At 39.2% G+C, this 16,933-nt stretch overlaps 1 long non-coding RNA gene across 1 annotated transcript in view; it reads right to left on the minus strand.

Moving 5' to 3' along the window:
• Nucleotides 1-1,430: 1,430 nt before the first annotated feature.
• Nucleotides 1,431-16,933, minus strand: part of LOC141642635 (uncharacterized) — a 98,727-nt gene continuing 83,224 nt past the window's right edge. Inside the window, exons 3-4 of the long non-coding RNA XR_012543371.1 lie at nt 2,103-2,222; nt 1,431-1,731 (exon numbers count right to left, since the gene is read on the minus strand). This is a non-coding gene — a long non-coding RNA (uncharacterized LOC141642635). The remainder of the gene's footprint in view (nt 1,732-2,102; nt 2,223-16,933) is intronic.

A 16,933-nucleotide genomic window follows, 5' to 3' on the forward strand; every position in this document is an offset into this window, starting at 1 on the left:
CACTCGTAGTCGATTGGCTTTATGCTTTTCGATGAAAGGTGTAAAGTTGACTTGAACGGTTCCAAGTTCCCAAAAAACTTGGTGGCGACTCTAATTTGTCTTAATTCGATTCGAAAGAACCTCGAGTCGATTATGCCGGGTGTGGATCCCGCGGACGCAGTTCCCGAGGGCCTTGTCCACAAAGTGGTATCAAGCATTGTTAAATACATGCATGTTGTCTTAAGACGATTTTAGTAATTTATGAGATAAATTAGTAAAATTGATATTATGTCATTAAAATTAGTTTTTATCACATAATATGGTCTTGCATGTAAATAATCTGGTCTTAGGATAATATGGGACAAAAATTTGATTTTTTTTAAATTTTTCCACTTTTTATAACTTAAAATGGCATAAAATTGAGTAAAAATGCATTAAAATTATTTAAAAGTTAATTAAATTTGGTTGCATATTAATTTTATGCATATTTATTTAGAAATAACCACATGCATGTTTTATTTATGAGAAAAACAGAAACTTTAAATTAATGTGATTAATTTAGGTAGTTTATTGATTTTTATTTGATAAAAATTGGTAAATAATGGTTATTTTGCAAATAAATATCGATTCAATTTTTGGGCTCGAAATTTTTGAATTTTTAGCTCCTGGAAATTGTTCCAAAATTTATAAAATTTTATTTTAAAGTTATTTCAATTTTTATGGTTTGATTTAGAATTAAATCGTAAATTTTTGGTTTTACCGAGTAAATTATGAAATTGTTTTAAATAAATTTTAAAATCAAAAATTTTCACATGCATGTCATTTTGGTGAAGAATGTACAAAATTTTAAAATTTATTTTTCCATAAAGTTTATAGTTAAATGGAATTTGTTTCATAATAATTGTGAATTATTATGTCCTTTTGTAATAATTTATGCTTTATATCGCATATAACTTCAAGATAATTGTTGAGAATAATTATTTTGATATTAGACCAGATTAGTGTGATGAGTAAGTCTTAAAATTGTTTTAAGAATTGATTATGAATTTTTATTGATAACAATTCCGTCAAGGCAAGCTCAATGATCATTGTTGGTAAGTAAGACTATTTGGCATGTCATTTTTTACATAATGCATTTTATTATTCATTTAGATGAATGGTTTTTATCATTACTAGTTGTTGCACCGCGCCCTATCGGGCGCGGTGCCCCAATTTGGTGCAACTCTAACCGAAACTAAGTTGGTGTAAACCAATTGCCTTGATCGATAAAAAACACATCATTCAAAACACCGAAGTAGATAAATATTCAAAATTGCATTCCTAATCTAAAAATATCGAGACAATGGTTCTTCACAACACATGATCGTTATTGAATTCTGAACAAAAGAACAAGTATACTACAAAGGATTGTATGAAACACTTAAGTACAACCAAGAGTTCAAATCCTGGAATCGAACAAATGTCATGAACTTACGACTCGGACTAAACTTTATGTTTTAGAAATTCGAGAAAATTGGATTGAACCACTATCATGCATCAGTAAGAGCACCTTCATGAATTGACTATAACACAACCTAATTGCAAAAAAATGCTAGTTGAAGACATGGTCAGCATTCGTACATCACTAATGTCCATCCAATGACAACCTTTAGGAGGTTCACACTTTGGTCCATAATCTATATTCAGTGCTAATGAAAACATGTATCATCTCTTACTTTGCTTGCAATTCCTCTACAATCAACCAGTCACCTCCTACACAGTACATTTAAAATAGGAGCAAACATATTCAGTTCACCCTAAATCAAAACCATGAACATAAACTAATAATTCAAGTAAAGCCTTATTGTAACACCTCAAGTTATTGAGAATAAGTTGTCCCACATCGGGAAATTGAGGAGTGTGTGATATCTTTATAAGAGATTTTACCCACAGTAAAAAGGCCTTGTGCTTTTGGGCTTAGGTGAGGACAAAATAACGGCCCAAAGGTACACATCCCATCTTATTGGGGTTGTGTTACGACGGTAGTGGGCCGGGTTGTTATACTTATCGCTACCGGGTCAATACGAAAGTATTATTAATGAAAAAACTATTTTTAAACTTAAAGTTCATCAAATTATAATTACCAATATGTTTCTTGCATCATCACAATTGCCACCCATGTCTTGATGATGTCGTTTCCATCCAAATATTGATGCAACCGGTTGATTAACCCTTTATCCTGGATTATCGGTCCCACCATATTTCTGTTCCAGTGAACACAAGCGAAACCAAATGAATAAAATAATAATCGCATATCAGGGAAATGTGAATGAACTCACAATGGCAGTAACAATATGCACAAATAGCTCTTAAATTTTGTAAATCAATGATACAGTTTTTTAATTTAGATCTAAAATAGTTGCGAAATTATAAAGTTCTAAACTTCAAGATAGTGTCTAGATTTAGACAACTAACTTCGACATACTAAAGTTTTGACACTTGCAAATCTGGAGTAAGTTATATTTTACAGGCAAAGACAACCAAAGCCATACATAAACCCAAGGTACGTGGGATAATACCAGAATTCCAATGCACATAAACCTCTAACTCTCATAAAAAGGGAAGAAGACATAATGGAGAAAATATACACATAGTGACCTAAATTATAGATGTAACATGTAAATTTGCATTAAAGTTGATACCGTCGTTTTGTATCAAAATTAAATTTATATTCCGAACTAAAACTATAGATAGTGATAGTAGAGGTCGAACCACAGAGAGACAAGGTTAATTCTATCTGCAATTTTTTTGGTCTATCGGAGTAACAGATAAAAGGGGGGTTTTTGAATGTTTGTTTCTAACTGCTAATCAACAAAAAAAAAAAAAGGTCTAAAACAAGATTAAAAGGGATTAGGAACTTCGGTTCACCATGGCTAAGGTCAGGTCAAAAGAAAATAAAGTTCATCTAACACAGTCTCAGGAAATATGAATAAGCCTCTCGGTCTCTATTCGTACTAAGCCTTACGGTCTCTTAGCATCCTAGAATTGTACTAATAGCTTCCGCTCATAGAAAATTCTAAACTGAAGTGAAATCTACCTTGCTAATAATCTTTCAATCTAACAGAGATGATTTTAACAACAGAAATTAAGACCGGTACAACAAATCATCCTAATGAAATTGACCTAAAACGCCATGGCTCCCCTAATTCCTAATCAAAGAAATTAGCTACGCATAATTAAAAGAATAACATTAACAAATCTAGAGAATCCAACAAAAGACAACATGCTTTAATAATAAATTGGAACAATGAAATAATTCAAACTAGAATAAGCAAGAATGAATAAAAGTTGAATAAAAACGAAAGAAAGATTAGATTGAATTAAAAGCTTACTAAAAGAATTCAATGAACAACGTAATTGATTGTAATCTCCTGCTACCGTCTCTAAAATTACCAAGAACTAGATCTAAAAACTTGAGTTGTCGAATAATGAAAAGCATAACCTAAAATGTTTGTTACGTACAACTAATAATAGTTCTCTCAAAAGATAAATTACAAGTGGGCTTTTACAAAAGACAATCATGTAAAAGAAACCGCAGCTTCGAAATAGGGTCGATCGACCAGCTGACGCGGTCGATCGACTGCCCAGTACAGTGCTGGCAACAATGTTTCCTTCTTCTGCTGAACTCCTGGGTCGATCGACTGGGGTCACTAGTCGATCGACCAGTTGCACTGTACTAACTTCTCTCTGCTCTATCAAACAACCCTTCCACTTCATGCACTCATTCCGAGACGATCAAATTCCGAGCTTCTAAATTCATAGTTTCCATAAAATGCTTCCGGGAACGGATAAAAGCTTGATTTAGCTTACTTCCGATCATTCCTACAATAATGACATAGGAAATCCAATGTAAACCGTTTCGGGAGAAATAATAGCTTAAAGCTAACAATTACGCATAGAAATACGTTCCAAAATCTCTAATAAAGTGTATAGAATATGCACGTATCAAATCTCCCCAAACCAAACCTTGCTTGTCCCCAAGCAAGCACTAAGACTCGACTAAAGACTTCTAATGGAACGGATTTCATTCTCAGAGCTATACACACTATCATGCCCAACCAATTTAATGCAACTAATAACATCCAAGCATTTTGTCAAGTGCAAACGAATTGAACATGTTAAAGAATTCACTAAACCTTTGACTTTGCAAGACTCGTATATATCGGACTCTCACGGGTCACTCATTCGCTCATTTTATGTGCAAGGTGAGATTAATGTGCAAGACAGAAGAATGATCAAAATAAGTCTCTCACCTATCTACGACCCATAGGAACATGCCTGCAATCTAACATGAGTAAAGTCTCTACAACCGTACATATGCATTCCCCCACTATAATGACCATGACACATGCCGAGATTAATATGGGATTGTGAGGTTATAGGTAAGAAGGGCTAAAATTAATTTGGATAAGAGGAGTTAATAAGCCAAGTTAGTAACCACCAAAACAAACTATAAGCAAATCCAACTTCTTATTCCAATTACAAAAAAATAAGACCAATGCTTGAATTTTCTAAGCATACAACTGACAACCTTCAACAAAATTGTAAACTCCCCGGAATAATAACAAATAGAAAATGGGAGTATAATCACCAAAACCATATACAATATACAACAAGTGACTTGTTTCTTCTTTTTTTCTCTTCTTTTTTTTTTCGAAATTCAATAACCTTTTTTTCCTTTTTCTTTCACCTTCAGCTTTCTTTTTCACTTTTATTTTCGAACCTCCCAATCATTTCACCAAAACTCTCATCAAGAGATAATAAAACCAAACTGCAATGACTCAAATTCCCTAACAACTACCACTACTAGCTCGGCGAGGGTAGGCTAAATATGGTATGTAGCTCATGGGACAAAAAGACAAATTTGGCTATGTGAGGCTTATGGGCAAAATGAGAAAAGGGAAACCTCTACCACATGTGTCAACAAACCACGAACCCGAATGCATACAGGTATTAAGTAGACTAGACTCATGCTTATGCATTTTGATGTAACATGCCTTATGAGGAGAAACTACTCTCATTCCTACATGAAACCGGTCATGGACGTCACCGGTTTATTAAGCTCTAACCTTAGAAATTTTAAGTAGTTTGCCAATTTTGAGTCAAGTCTATATGTTTAGCAAATTCCAACAAAAACTCGTACACTATGCAAGCGACATACTTGAATAAGTTAAAGAGCAAGGAAAGGGCAATGAGACAGTATGTAACGCAATTTCATCATTGAAATTCTTCCGTTCCGACTCGACCTAAATGCAAAAGTAAACGTGATTTTTTTGAATTTTTGAGATTTTTTGATTTTTTTTTTTTTTGAATTTTGTATTTATAAAATAAAGAACAAATGCAAGTAGAAATGCAATAAACCTGTAACTGAAATGCAATAAAAAACAAATGCAAATGCGATAGACATATGCATATACCCTCCCCAAACCAAAACGCGCAATGCCCTCATTGCGCTCAATGCAATAAACGTGTAACTGAAATGCAATAAAAAACAAATGCAAATGCGATGCATATACCCTCCCCGAACCAAAACGCGCAATGCCCTCATTGCGCTCAACAACTAATACAACAACAGCATCCAAAATACAGGGAGGAATATAAACATCTACAGAGGAAATGGAAACTAATGAAAAAGAAACGGAAACTCACTAAATACGACCTCCCCAAACCAGCCATAAAAAAGGGGAGGCATGTAGCTGCTACTAATCCTCCTCTAGCTCATACTTGGAACCGCTCGCCTCATCCTTTGACCCTGAAACACTTTATAGATACCTCATCTCTGCACCTCCCGCAAACCACCCGGTGATGATTGGGCCGCATGTTTGGTACGCGGAATGATTTCTGACAGTTCGTAAGTTTATCGTCAAGTGATCGCTCAAACATTTATGTCTACCTCTGAATTGTCATCTACGAGCCGATACGGTCGTTTTGACAGTAATTAGAATACATTTGGAGTCCGGGCCTAAAACCGTCTTCATTTTCTGACAGTCATTAAAATGCCGAGTCGGAATGTTCTGTAATGTTCTGGATATTTCTATTCCATATTTTATAAATATTTTAGTCTTTGGTAAACAATTTTCCGTAATATTCACACAAAATATTAAGGAAAACCAAATTATTCCGTTATTCCATAAACGAAACACGGAAATATTTCTTCCGCAAGAGGAAACCACTTGGGAATAGACGCAGCAGGTGCTGCGCCTCTTCCAAGAGACGCAGTGCCTGTTGCGCCTCTTCCCAAGTCCTTTTCTGCGTATTTTTTCGTATCTTTTCATATCTTTTCGAGATTCACTTCCAAAGTCTCTCCGAAAACCCTACTTCCTCCTCGTGATTAGTATAAATAGAGACCTTCAGTCTCACATATTTCTCACGCGAGTGTCCGCCCTTCTCTTCTCCCTTTGCATTCTAGACCACGTTCTTACTTTTTGGCGTCTACGTGCTTGAACTTTCGACCACGTAAGCTAGGATCCTTCTGAGTACCAGCCTCGTTTTGCATGACCGACCAATTTGACCAACTCCACCATAATCAACTTTAATCAATCTTAATTGTTTTCCTCTTACGAGGGCACTTTCGTTACATTCGAGTCGAGCATCACTAAACGTTAACTTAGTTCATCTCGTTTCGTCAAACATGTAAGTCTGAGCGTGTAAATCTCTCTTTTACTTATTGTTATTTATTTATTGTAATCATATTGTAATGTTTATGTCGAAAATACAATTAAAACCGATTTATAAAACCCTTTGTTTAAAACCCTTTTTACGGATTATCAGAGGACAACCGTCGAGAAAGGACGCAGCAACTGCTGCGCCTCTTCGAAGGGACGCAGTACCTGCTGCGCCTCTTCGTGAGGCTTCCGCAGTTCCTGCTTCCTTTCTTCTTCCTTCGTCTTTCGTTAATTCGTTCGTTCTTTTTCTTTTGCTTTCGTTTGTTCCTTATTTTAATGTAACAATCTTAACATAATAATTTGACATGCATATTGTTCATCGTCATTAACATATAATTCATCTTTTAAATTCCCACTTCAATCCCAAGTAATTAATATTTGCGGGTTTTCATCATTAAAGTCAAATCCGGGTTGTAGAAATTCGATTCATTCATATTGGGTTTCTGGAATTCGATCTCTGATATATTCTCACCTGTTTATTATCATATTCATCATTAGTCCATCATATTTAATCTAATTAACCTAATTAATTAGTTAGTTTGTTTAATCCATTAGTTAATCCTTATAAATGATGTATAATTCATCCTAATTCCGTTTCATCCATGTTTATCGTTTTCATGACCATTAATCATGTAAATAATCTGTTAATCACTTTCATCCGAGTAAATAATACTAATCAATCATTAAAATCACCAATGAGTATTAACAATTCGCAATTCCGGCTTCACAGCTAGAACTGAGCCAAGGAACAGACGCAGTGACTGCTGCGCCTCTTCCAGAGGGCGCAGCTCTGCTGCGCCTGTTCCTTGCTGACTTCTGTCTCTGAACTCCCGTTTTGCCTCGATCTAGTTTATTTAATTACGTAATTAATTAACTATTATTCGTATTATCGCCTTAATTCCTATTCGTTATTTCATTCATTTTGTTCTTTTCCAAATTATCCGTTTTAGATGTATCTTCGACATAAATCATTAAACCCGATGTAATTATTATAATTTTCTTTATTGTAATTTTCGTTTATTGTATTTTTTGTTGTATTTCTTTATTATCACTTGTATGCCTTCACATGTAATTGAACTTAAATCCCGACTTTGACATCAATTGTATGATTAAATTACGTGTTCACCGACTTAGTATTAATTCTCACATGCTAGGATTAATTCTATGGATGTTGCATTGCATGCATATAACCGTCAATATATCGAGTATAGACAATTTACCTAATCATTAGTAGAGGCCGCTATCGAGGCGGGCGGGATTAGGTGTTCGATCAAAAGAGCTTCCTAAAACGTACCCTCACCCCTTACTCCAGATCTCTGTGAACATCCGTGTTCATTGGCATCCACGAGAGTCATTCTAGATATAGAATGCTAAGGGTAATGAGTTCTTGGTGTTCATGTCACTACTTTGTGTCTTGACATGACACAAGGTATTCGAACGGTTTCCAATTTTTCACAATAAATTGGTGGCGACTCCACAAATGCAAACTCTTGTTCTCCCAAGTGCCCCCGTGGGCCCATTGTCCACAGTTTGGCGACTCCGCTGGGGGTAATACACTTACCTGTAGCCAAAAGGGTGAAACTTGAACAAGGTTAGGGAATAGTTTGTACAAGACAATTGTCGGTTTTCATAACTCGGTCTTCCTAGATCGTTTATTCGGCCTTCCTAGGCCCAACCCAACCCACTCGACCAATCGTCCCGTCTAAACGGTCCTAATTCCTATTTGGGCCTAAGGATGGATAGCGATTGAACTCATCTATACCATGGTGCTTACTCTTGTTTGTATCAAGGACTTTCACTACTTGAGGAAATGGGCTAGGAATCGGCCTTACTCTTGTTTGGTACGAGCCTCTACACAGACTTCGGGTTTGATAGTTCGGTATGGCAACCCACCCTTTAAACCAAAACCATTTAAAATGCACTCAGCATCCCGTTATAATGCTTGTATATTGTTTGTACCAAACGTGATCACCCTTTTCTAAACAAAACCATGACGATTTTTGTAAAATTCAAAATCCTTCTTTAACATGTAAAATGTCGAACTTGGGCCTAATATTAGCGCAAAACAAGCCGAAACTCTGTCCAATTATCGAGTCAAAATTCGGGCCTCAAAACCCATTTAAAAACCTCACCTCGAGTCCACTCCTACAACTACACTAAAGTTGACTAGGACCAACATTCTTCAAATTTTGTCATTTCCTCAAAGCTCACTGACACAAGTGGCACACTCCCACTTCACGAGTCAAAACATTTCTTTTCAAGTAAGTGTGCTAGAGTGGTCGATCGTGTTTTGATTCATCGTCGATCTCTTATTCAGTTTCCAAGATGCTTGGAACAAGCGACGTGAACTTCAATCAACTCCAGGATAGTAATGATCAAATCCTAACCGCGCTAGCTCGTCTCCAAGTTACTCAAGACCAAGTGTATGATCGCCTTGACACCATTGAGGGCCGAATATATGCCGTAGAAACGAGGATGCCTCCTCGAGAAAGTGAAATCGTTGATGACTTTGTGAATGACTTCGGGGACGAAAACCCTCCCATGGGTATGACTGCAGCTGAGAAACGACTCTAATACTTAGAGGAGCAATTGATGTATCTTAAAGGGGATGACATTTATAGGGAGAATAATCGCAAGTATAAAGCCATGAGTTCCAAGTTGCCAATCAACTTCAACATGACGGATATCCCTAAATTTAAGGGGTATGAAAACCCTTTGAACCATATCCGTGCCTTCAAGGATTACATGTCTATCAAGGGCATTAAACCCGAGATGTTTTTAAGGATATTTCCTTCATCTCTGGACACCATCCCAAAATAATGGTTCTATTCGCTAGATCACAAGAAAATCGCTACTTGGGACGATGCCACAATCGAGTTTGCTAAATAATATGCGGAAAATGCTGAAATCCAAGTCAACATGCGCACTTTAGAGGTTCTTACCCAAAATGACTAGTACTCAACTTGTTGAACGTCCAGATGAGGCTACCCTTGTGGAGAAATTCGTGGAAAACCTAAAGCCCGTCTATGCAAATAATTTGAGGTATCAAAACATCAAGAGTTTCAAATATTTGACTGTACTAGGGACAAGGATCGAAGATGACATTCGTAAAGGGCTCTTGTCCAAAACGATAGGTCGTGGATATCAAGGCTCAACGAGTCGTTCTTACGGCTCTACTAGCAAGACTGATGAAGTTAACCTCCTTGAGCCATCTAAGAAGAGTACCCCTCCAAGGAAATTCACAAATCTAGGGGACACATATTCCAACGCTCTTAAAAGATTGATAAAACTCGGGAAACTTCAACCCATAGGCCCTACGCCTGAACCAGAAACGAAATCCAAGTTCTAGGATGAGAATTCGTACTGCGAATACCATAGAGGTAAGGGACATGATACTGAGAAATGCTACAAATTGAAAAATGTACTTCAGGACATGATTGAAGACGGTCGCCTACCAATACCACCTAGAGGTAAGCCTAACAACACTAAGAATCCTCTTGGAGTTCTAGTGATTACAAATGAAGAATCTACCGTAGATTGTTCACATCTCATTTCCCCAGTCGAAGATGAAGTTCATGCAATAGAAAATGAAGGGAACTACTCCACCATTTCCCCAACCATCACTGATTTCATCGCATGGGCAAAAAGTGTGGATAGACAAGTCTTGGAACTAGAGAGTGTAGTGGCAACCTTATGTGGCCCCAACGCCACACCTAGAAAATGTGCACCACTAGTTTTCTCTCAAAACACTATAATGCAAGAAGTAGTAGCCATGGTTGATGAACTAGTCGACCAGATTATCCAATTAGAAGCTAAAATCATAAGAATGAGGGAACTTGCTACTATTAATAGAATATGGGCCGACGATGACGAAGATCTGTATCTCACTGAACACTACTTAGTCAAAATCAGTGAGGAAATAGTCCAGAATTGTGAAGATCAAGATGTAGATCACCTTACTCGTTCGGGGCGCCCATACCAAAATACTTCTCAAAACGGTAAACGGTCCAACCAATGTAGTCGCACCAAATGACAATGAAGAAGGCTCTACCGACCATCTACTAAAGCAACTACAAAAGACAAAGGCTGATCTTTCAGTCTGGCAACTAGTGTCAAGCTCATTCCCACATCGCCAAGTTTTGCTGCAAGCTTTGGCCAAACTAAATGTGGCAGATAACTCCACACCCGACGACATGGTCAACTTGGTCTTCCAAGAATCACCAAAGCTAAGTAATCCTATTACTTTCTCAGATGAGGATTTGCCACCCTTCGGTGCTAGTCATAACTTGGCTCTTTATATCACCGTCATTTGCTTAAAGAAGAATGTGCCAATGACCTTAGTAGATGATGGCTCCGCGGTCAACGTCATACCCTTGAAAACGGCATATAAATTGGGCATGAAAGAATCAGATTGGACTCCTACCAATCAAGGTGTTCGCGCATAGGATGGTACACGACGAAAGGTGGTGGGACTTGTTGACCTAACCATAACCACAGGGCCAATTGAACGAAAGGTCAATTTTCAAATAGTGGACATCGAGGCATCCTTCAACATACTTCTGGGAAGACCCTGGATTCACGCTTCCAAAGCGATAACATCCACACTGCACCAGAAAATCAAAATCCCACTAAATGGTAAGGTGGTGATGATCACTTCGTCGCCCATCAAGGCAATCATCGAAAAGAAGTCAAGCAATCAAATCCTTACAGATCCAGTACATGAACTTGGGGGCTTTCACATCATAAACGTCATAGAAAGCGAGTTGGCACCATTATACTTCAATCCCTACTCTAACCTAGTGGTCAACCACATACTCAAAACCCAGGGATACTTCCCGGGAATGCCTTTGAATCCTATCCGAAGGAGCACCATTGCCCCCTACAAGGAGGGTAATTCACAAAGAATACCCCTTGGATTAGGATACAAACCCACCAAAGAGGAAGTTCTCGAAATGCTCACTCAAATTCAAAACTGTAAGAATGTGGGAATTCAAATGCGACCCTATCTCCCTACCCTAAATGGATACTTCGTTAGGGAGGGAAGTTAAGAATTCTTTCATGGATTTCCCGAACCATGGCATTACCTCGAAAGGAAGCTAGCCGGAATCAAGATCTTTCACGATTGCTACTTCATTCCTCCAGAAACGGTTCGTACCGTCAAGACTCGTCAAGCACCTTGCCTAGACGAATAAGCTGTGAGTCTACTATTTGGAGAAGATCGATTTGTTAGAGCCGCGCAGGATAAGATCATTACTATGATACTTCAAGATGATCACTTTAACCCTACCGCGTTAATCACAAAAATCAACACCAATCAGCAGAAAGGATGAAGAAAATCGATCAAGTGGACAAACAACCAAGGAAGACTCTTCAAGCTCACTACTGGAGAAGGAGAGATGTTCAAAGGAGAACCAGAAGACGATGAATTCGAGTCAGAGTCAGAGTCGGAGTCTAGAGAAGTTCCTAGAGAGTCTCCTCCTGTCGTCATTCCCACTCCCCTCGTTTATCCTAGCCTAGTGTCGAATAGCAACAGTAGTTCGGGAAACGTCCCAACCGATGTCCCTTTAACGCCACTGACCACATATCAGGTGGCTTCTTTGTTTCAACTTTTCTCAAATCTTAATATGAATAAATAAGGTTCTGCTTACTCTTCGTGTTATCTTGAATGCAATTCTGTTTACGATAATGATGAGCATGACCCAGACCCTGACTCATTCAAGATACCTCCCTACATAGCCAAAGAAATACTACAAGAGGAGGAAGGGGGACCCGTGATAGAAGATACTGAACCCATCAACGTAGGAACTGAACTACAACCCCAAGAACTTAGGATAGGGACAACCCTGAGTCCCCACCGAAAGGGCCAATTTCATCGACCTCCTACACGAGTTCAAAGACGTTTTTGCTTGGTCCTACAAAGATATGCCAGGGATCGACAGGGAGATTGCAGAGCATAGAATCCCAATCAAACCAGGGTTCAAACCCGTGAAACAGAAGCTTCGAAGAATGAGGACAGAATGGGCTCTTAAAATCAAAGAAGAAGTCGATAAACAATTCAAAGCCGGGTTCATCAAAGTTTCTGAGTACTCAGACTGGGTGGCTAACATAGTACCCGTACCCAAAAAGGATGGGAGAATCCGTGTTTGTGTTGACTTTAGAGATTTAAACAAAGCAAGCCCTAAGGATGACTTTCCTCTACCACATATCGACATATTAGTGGATAATACAGCGGATCACGCGTTGCTATCCTTCATGGATGGATACGCGGGATATAAACAGATCAAGATGGCCTTAGAGGACATGCATAAGACCGCCTTCGTCACTCAATGGGGAACCTACTGTTACACGGTCATGCCGTTTGGGTTAATCAAAGCCGGAGCTACATACCAACGCACCGCAACTACGCTCTTACATGACATGATGCATAAAGAAGTTGAGGTATACGTAGATGACATGATTGTCAAGTCCAAGGAAAGAGAGGGACATATTGCGAACCTTCGCAAATTCTTCTCGAGGCTACGGAAGTACAACATGAGGCTCAATCCACAGAAATGCGCATTCGGAGTGACATCTGGCAAACTCCTGGGATACGCGGTTAGCCAACGAGGTATAGAAATAGACCCTTCAAAGATCAAAGCTTTAATCGAAATGCTGCAACCTCAAACAGAGAAAGAAGTTAGGGGATTCCTAGGCAAGGTAAAATACATCAGTCGATTCATATCGAAACTCACCATGATCTGCGAACCCATATTCAAGAAGTTAAAGAAAACAGATCACACCATGTGGGATGATGACTGTCAGAAGGATTTCGACCGAATCAAGGAAATACTAGCCAAACCACCAGTGCTCATGCCACCTTAACGGGATCAACCTCTTGGTTTATATCTCACGGTAACTGAAACGGCCATGGGCGCCATGCTAGCTCAAACCGTAGGAAAAGAAGAAAGAGCCATCTACTACCTTAGTAAGAAGTTCTTGGAGTACGAGTGCAAATACACACCACTCGAGAAGACATGCCTCGCTCTTGTGTGGGCAACGAAGAAGCTATACCACTACATGCTTAGCTACTTCGTCAAAATATTCTCCAAAATGGATCCTGTCAAATACCTCTCCGATAAACCCGTTCTCAATGGACGTCTAGCGAGATGGACTTTGATGCTCTCTGAGATCGATCTTAAATATGTACCTTTGAAAGTCATAAAGGGGCGCGCCGTTGCCGAATTCTTCGCAGAAAATCCTATCAATGATGCACAAACGATAGACACTTGGTCATTCCCGGATGAGGATATACTTCAAACAGATGTAGACTCCTGGGACCTCTATTTTGATGGAGCATCGAAATTGAGAGGATTTGGAATAGGGGTGTTGCTCATTTCTCCTGAAGGCGAGCATACATCAATCTCTGTCAAACTCGACTTCGAGGTGACAAATAACGCTGCAGAATACGAAGCCTGTCTCATTGGATTGCAAGCGGCAGTAAGTTTAGGCATCAAGAATCTTCGAGTACATGGGGATTCCTCTTTGATCATCAATCAAGTTACGGGATCTTGGAAAATCTGAAGCGAAAGCTTGGTGCCTTATCAAGCCAGAATAGACCAAGTAGCCCAATTCTTCGATCAAGTAACCTACTTACATCTACCTCGAGAAGAAAATCAATTTGCGGATGCTCTTGCAAAACTCGCATCTTTGATTAACATGCCGGATAGTATGGTAGAAATGCCTTTATGCATCGAACGACGATCAGAGCCAGCTTATGTGCACCAAATCACCGATGAAGAGGAAATTGCGGAGGAACCCTAGTTCCAAGCAATCCTAAACTTCAAACTCAACGACACCTATCCACCAGAAATGGACAAAAGGGGACAACGCGCTATCCGCTTACTAGCTTCCCAATACATCCTCATGAAAGAAGAGCTATACAAAAGAACACCTCTTGGTGTAATCCTACATTGTCTTGATCATCCACAGGCACGAAAAGTGATGGAAGAAGTCCATGACGGATAATGTGGCCCTCACATGAGTGGACCCATGATGGCAAAGAAAATCACACGTTTAGGATACTATTGGACCATGATGGAATCTGATTGTATCAAATATGTGAGACATTGCCATAATTGCCAAATCTTCGGGAAGGTGCAACATGTTCCTCCCTCAATGCTTTACACCATGACATCTCCCTTGCCATTTTCTGGTTGGGGAATAGACATCATCGGCAAGATCACTCCAGCCGAAATAGGAGGTCACTGTTTCATCTTAGTAGCAATTGATTATTTCACCAAGTGGGTAGAAGCGGCTTCCTACACCAGTCTTACAGCCAAGAACGTGGCAAAGTTCATACAAACCAATATCATCTGTCGGTATGGTTGCCCACATGAGATCATCATGGACAATGGATCACATTTCCAAGCTGAGACTGGACAATTGCTAGCCAAGTACAAAATCAAGCACCACCACTCCTCGCCATATAGACCACAAACCAATGGCGCGGTAGAGGTAGCAAACAAAAACGTTGTCATAATTCTCAATAAAATGATTGACTACTATAGAGATTGGCCAAGCAAGATACCCTTTGCTTTATGGGGATACCGTACATCCGTTAGGATGCCCACTAGGGCTACTCCTTTCTATTTGACCTACGGCATGGAAGCCGTACAACCAGTCGAGCTAGAAATACCATCCTTGCGTATTTTACTCGAAAGTCAAATACCCGAAGCCGAATGGAAGAGGGGCAGATACGAAGAACTCATCCTCCTGGATGAACGAAGGTTACGTGCATTACATAATGTGCAGACATATAAAGCACGTATCAAACGAGCCTTCAACAAAAGGGTTAAGCCAAGGAACATCAAAGAAGGAGATTTGGTCCTCAAATCCATTAGGGCTCTTTTACCTGTCGATCCACGAGGAAAATTCAAACCCAATTGGGCCGGGCCATTCCTAGTCAAGTCCATACTTCTAGGGGGTGCGGTTAGGATCACAGACTTGGACGGGAACGAATTTACCAACCTAACAAACCTTGACCAATTAAAACGTTATTATGCCTAGAATAGGAGCAAAAAACAAACGCGCCTCGCGTAACCTCACGTGTCGCTCTTGTGGCACGAAATAAACGGCCCCTGGCCAAGCTGAATCAAGCTAATGTCATCTTGCTCTTGCATTTTGACGATTTGTCATTCTCATATCATCAAATAAATTAAATTGCATTTTCAGAGTAAGTAAAGCACACGCTTATTTTCTAAAGTTCATTACAAGCTCTTGCTTAGAACAATTATTCTTTTACATTTACTCGAACTACGCGCAAGGGTTTGATTTCATTTTCAAAATGAATACGTAGGCAATCCTTCACGGGATACAACCCATTTAATTATTTTAAATGCAAATAGAAGGACATTTGCGAATGCACTTGAAATTCGACAAGAATAATGAAAAGAAAATCACAACGGTTTCATAACCATTTAACCTTTTTTATTTCATTCCTAATAATAATACGTTACATAATAAAATCATAATAAAAATAATAGGCTAGGATTCTAAAAACCTCACCTTCTTATTACAATAATAATAATAATAATAATAATAATAATAAATAATAATAATAAGAGACATAGGCTACTCTTCCATTTTCCTTTTGCCTTTGTCATTTTTATCATACTTCTTATCGCGCGACCTCGAGCCGGACGCTCCTGCGCCACTTTCGACCTAATCACCAATGGTCTCTCTCGTGGTCTCGCCTTGCCACTCTTGCCAACCACCATCTCGACGGCAGGAGAAGTCTTCGGTTTCTTCGAAGGATGAACAACTCGAAACCCGGCTTCTTCCTCTCCCTCGGTCAAGTGCTTCTCCTTCTCCTTTTCCACCTCGCGAACCTTGAAGTCAACTGGTTCACGCTTCCTCAGTCTCTCGCGCTCCTCCGGAGTAGCAGCCTTCATCCACCGCATATAGGAATCTGACACCCATAGAGCACTGACAGAAGAATTCAAGAACCAAATGTTCCTCTGAGCCCATTTGATGGCCCACTCTCTTCGACTCTCCGTAGTAAGCGCCACGGCAGTCTGCGGGACAGTGTCAAGCTTCGGGATCATCTGCTTCAATCCAACCTGCCTCATCAACCTCTTCGGGAAGATGCATATCATAAACTCCAAGCCGGGATTGCGAACAACTCGAATAGGATCCAGGGAAGATACTCCAGTAACAGATTTGAAGTGCCACCATGGTACGATCCATCTAATTAAGGGGCCATCTTCACTTTT

The sequence above is a fragment of the Silene latifolia genome, chromosome 2 (genome assembly GCF_048544455.1).
Source record: "Silene latifolia isolate original U9 population chromosome 2, ASM4854445v1, whole genome shotgun sequence".
Classification (NCBI taxonomy): Eukaryota; Viridiplantae; Streptophyta; class Magnoliopsida; order Caryophyllales; family Caryophyllaceae; genus Silene; species Silene latifolia.